Source organism: Periplaneta americana, chromosome 12 (assembly GCF_040183065.1).
Source record: "Periplaneta americana isolate PAMFEO1 chromosome 12, P.americana_PAMFEO1_priV1, whole genome shotgun sequence".
In the NCBI taxonomy this organism is placed as follows: Eukaryota; Metazoa; Arthropoda; class Insecta; order Blattodea; family Blattidae; genus Periplaneta; species Periplaneta americana.
In genome coordinates, this window is record NC_091128.1 from 51095971 (window position 1) to 51101370 (window position 5400).

A 5400-nucleotide genomic window follows, 5' to 3' on the forward strand; every position below is an offset into this window, starting at 1 on the left:
TTAGGTTAGGCATCGTAAATCGTAAACTGTTTAATCAAAGCAATGAATTTCAGACAAAATACATTTTATTATTAGATCATACACTAATCTACTAACTACTAACATAATGTGCGAGAGGTCCAGAAGAAAAATATAGTCTTTCTCAAATTATTGAACCTTTTAGAAAACAGCTCCCCAACATAAAGATGAGATGTGATAAATAAGCAAGATATCGTTATTGTTAATACTATATAATAATAATAATAATAATAATAATTATTATTATTATTATAGTACATGGCATTGTGTGATTTTGTCTTCTTTTGGTGATATGTAGTATTAGTTGGCAACACTGAAGAGACGGCCAAATTAGCCTTTTAGGAACTACTCTTATGTGATCCTCATATATTGATTACACCCCAACTCTGGCTACTAGCAACAGGCATCTATAATGAACACCGATCAAAATATTCCTCATTTCTCGTGAAAAACAACTGAATAGACTACAGTGGATTTTATGTTGTCAGCAAACAGCTGGATACATTAAGAAGATTGATTGATTCTTGGGTGATGTTTTACATTAAAATTTAGAAACTCTTAAAATAAACATTAAAAATTACGGAGCAAAAAAAAAACAAAACTGTTGCATTGGCTCAATGGGTACCACTGTCCTCTAACGTTGTCATGGATTGAGTACCGGTAAAGCCGACACACAATGTTTGGTACCGATCTAACTGTACGTCACATATCCAATAATCACATTGACTCAATCATAGTAGATGGTCTGATGTTGTAAATATTGCCAGTTTACTGTCGGCATTGAAGGAAAGGAGCCACTGTCTGCCGTCCCTGTCAATTTAGAAATGATCTGTTATGACTTCCAAATCATCCAGAGGAGGTAAATTTTCTTTACGAATTCTTTGCACCAAACGATTTATGGTTGATTTTTTTTAAATTTCAAGTACGTCTCACTTGACACCGCACTGACATGACGATTCAATATTGAAGATGTTGCTTTGTTGGATGACTGCGCTGACTCTTTGATGTCTGCTAAAACTTTGATTGCTCTGCAGTTGCCCCAATCAGGAGCATGCGTATGATCACCTTCTTTCAGAAATTGATGTGACCCTACTTCTAAATGAACTCTAGCAGAACATTCCCCTCTTCTTTCACATATCAATTGTTTTCTCCTTTCCTTCGCATCAGGGACGTATACTGGTTAAAGGGTTTGGGCTACCGCTGACCCTATTATTACACAAAATATATCTAACAATTACTTTAATTTTAATTACTATGGTAAAACTAATAATACAAAATTATTACATTATGTTATATTATAAACTTTTTCTTTTGTAATTTTCTTGGGCTACCGCCGGTAGCCCGCAAGATACGCCCCTGCTTCGCATATATCCTTTCCAAATTGATTTGGTTTTGCCTTTCTGAGATATGGTGAGACGTGGACGTTCCATGATGTTTAACCAGTTTGTACAACGAATTTTGAAGTGGTTTTAAATTTTTGTCTGTTGTTAAGCAACTGCTAAGGATTATTACTAGACAGTTTCTTATTTATTAAAATTTCGCAATGGGACAATATGTCGTGGTACATCGTAGATTTGAACGAAATATTCTTGGAACAATTTGTCAGGAGACAAATTATATTCTTGGGACGAATTATCGTAGCACAGATTATATTCTTGGGATGAACTGTCGTGGTACAAATTATCCTTGGGACGAATTGTCGCAGTACATATTTCCCGGTACTATTTGTCAGGCTTCCGTACCAATAGGTAACAGGGGGGGTGACAGGCATAAGGGCAGCAATGAAAATTCTGTTCCTGAGGTGGAATTCGTATTTTAAACAGATTAATCATGCTTAACCCATAACATTAGAATTTTAAATGGTGAAAACTTGTAATTGAGGAATGTTCTCATTCTAGTTTTAGCTCCAATTTGCACAGAAAGACAGTATGGCTTCCATAAAGAAGAAAATAATGCAGTACTCTCGACAACTAACTAAAAATGCTATTGAAGCAGTTGAGAGAGCCACTCTTGTTCCCACAATAGCTAGATCGTACAGAAACGCTAAGACACTTTTGTTCTGAATATAAAACTATTCTTGCACCATTATACCCTCATGAACACTATCTTCCAATCCATGGATGTGTTTGCTTTTCATCCTCTGAAGGTTGCTTGGAAAAATAGAAGGCATCAATGGAGAATAAAGAATAATTGTCAAAGTTAAAAAAGCGGACTTTGCTCCACTTATATATCCAATTTTGAAGCAATCTGTGGAACTACCATTTAAGGCATGCGGCTTCAATCCATTGAAACCATATACTGTACAATATTAAGTAAAGAAGGAAACAAGGGAAAATAGAATGGGTAAGTGGAAACTGCAGAGAAGGGAAAACAGAATGGGGAGGCGGGAACTGCAGAGAAGGACAAACAGAATGAGGAGACAAATGTATAGAAGGAAAACCAGAACGGGAGAAACTGAAAGGAAAGTAAAACAATCGAGGCGCAAAAATGAACAGAAGGAAAAACAGGCTAGGGATAAAGAAATTACACAGAACGAGAAACAATGGGGAAGAAGTAGCAGTGACTATAGGCTTGGACATGAACAATCACCCTCATTGACACCTAGTTCTAGTACTTCGATAGCTACACCACATAGATTCACATTAATATTTAGGCTGTAGTTTTCATGAAGAAAACAAGTGTCACTAAATAATTTCTTCTCCATTCAGAGAGCATTATTTTCGTCTAAACAATCTAGTACACCTAAGAATAAATGTAAAGAGAAGATCTCATCAGTTGTAACCTGAAATGAGAGAAAAAAATGACGTGCTAATGGAGAGAGATAAAAGACAAATTAGAAAAAGAAAAGGAGGAAAGAAGAAGGCAAATGAAGCAAAAAGGATCAAAATAATAGAAAGAGCATTGTGAAATCTTCAGACGACTTGTTTGACTCATAAATGTAGTGCTAGACTCTGAAGGGAAGCTAACTGGTATGAAGAACATGTTAAACATGCAATCAAATGATTTCCCCATTCATATTGTAGAATACGAAATTGTTTATGTTTAAAAGTGCATTTTCATATATTAGAATTGACTCTTGAGTTTAAATAGTTACATATCAAGTTGATTGAGCTTCCAAATTATGGTGAAAACTATTGTCCAATTTTCAATCATTTTTAGCAGAATTGTGTTAACAAGTCAGCTCAAGGAACATCTCTGTGTTAGCCTTTGGAACACTGAGATTTTTTGTATGTCAGCTAATGGTGCAAATTAAAAAAAAAAAAATAATGAAGTATATATACTTTCTATAAGTAAATTCTGATTAATGATACATGTCCAGATTGCAAGCTTCTCTACAATCTTTGTATCATCCCTCTTAAACAATTTACTGGTTCATAATAGAGAAAAATTAAGATTTGTTTTCTTAGAGTGTCAGCCTTCAGTGCACTTACCTTATATAAAATCAAGTTGATCAGCAATGCTGTCGTCAACCTTACCAACAGTAACAAGAAAAGAATCAATTTCTGTGATCAAAAAAGATAGTGGTAATGCATTATATAAAATAGGAAAAGCAAAAGTTTTACAGTGATCTCAGCACACTGTGGAGTTGATGGGCATGGCAATGTGAGAGCAGACTAGCAAAACAGAGAGTCTGAAATAAAAGGCATAGATTTCTACACTATCCTTTCATCCATTGAAATTCATAGTAAAAATGTGAAATATAAATCCGATGCAATCCTGGACTTCTGATAAAATATTTCATAGTTATTTTTAGGTTAACTGTATAGGACTTCTTAGTAGTCTACATAAAAGAAACGGTATTTTTTTAATCATCAAAGCACTCTTGAAATACAGTAATACTAGTGACAGATTACAGTCACAAATCGTGATTATCAACCTAATCGCGATCGGGGTTGTAATGTATCACGTCCCGATCGCAATCAAGATTTTAATCCTGTTTCCAGAACAAGATAATCACGCTGAGGCACGGCCCAGTGGACGAAAGTAACATTTTAGTAATCTTTGGTTTCGAATCACCTTGATTTATATTATTTAGGAAGTCGTGATAGCTTCTGCTGTGGAATTTTGTTAATCCTTCCATTGTATTATATGAAATAGAAACGAAAATGAATGGCTAGAAAATGAATTTGGCTACTATTAGACATAGTGGAGAAATTGAGTGCAGATGTGAGAAAAGTAAGAAAAAATATATTAATAAATGGCAAACGAATTATTCATAGTTCATATATATAGAGAACGATAGAAGCTGCTGAAAGATGTTTCATTTCAATAAATAATGGATTATAAACTGGAACTGGTTTCTTTTTCAGATTTTCAATTCCAGTCTCCGTTATGACGATATCGTTGAGGTTAGAGTGCATTTTAAAAAACATGTTTTATTACAAAATAATATAAATCTTAGGTATGATATAAATTATACAGGTTATAAAATCTTTCCAAAATAATATAAATAGTAATGATATATATTGTATCAGTTTACATCGTAAAACATATAACAATTTTAACAAATAAATTTCCATACTACTGGTATCAAGCTGCAAGAAACAACAAAAAAGGGGGGGGGGAAACAACAAATAAACATCAAAAGAAGGTATGAACTTTAGGTGTTGTCAGGAAGGAAACAAACATATATGTATGTACATAGAGAAAATTGTTTCCTCTATGGTAATTCAGCTGTTGACCAGACGGGACCAAGCATGACCTAGTGTGTCAACACATTTTCAGTAATAGCGATGGGAGATAATTGCCATAATGCTAATTGCGATTAGTGACTGTAGTCTGTCACTAGTACAACTCTGTCACGGAGAGAAAACATCTCCCACTCTGCAGCCTCGAATGCCAATGAAACAAAGTAGCCCTCCAAAAGCCTACTACTATAACGAAACAATTGTATATTCAGAAACTCAGTTGTTTGTTCATGGTTTTTATGAATTCTAAACTACACTTGCATCTAAATTCTTGTGAAAATACTTTTTTTACTGCACACTGCTTTTCTACACATTTGGCAACCTTAAGACTGAAAAATGCTAAACTATTCGAAAATTACGCTTGATTGTGGTTTCTGTAGGTATTATGAATAAAGCCTGACCACTGGTTAAGATGAAAGATCACTGGGGATACTGTTCTTATGTATAGTTCCACTGTTATTCTGTTCAGGACAAGCGAGTATTACGATTATCTTACTGAATAAAAATTTCTGTATTCAGCTGAGTATCACACATAACAAGCAAAATATTTCCGAATTTGACATAAGGAAATGAGTTTGTGGCAGTATACAACCATATCTACTCCACTTGCAAATTATAGGTTGTACACTACTACTAATATAACTAAAATTAGTGGAAGTATCTATTCACAGTTGTAGATAACAAAGAAAAGACG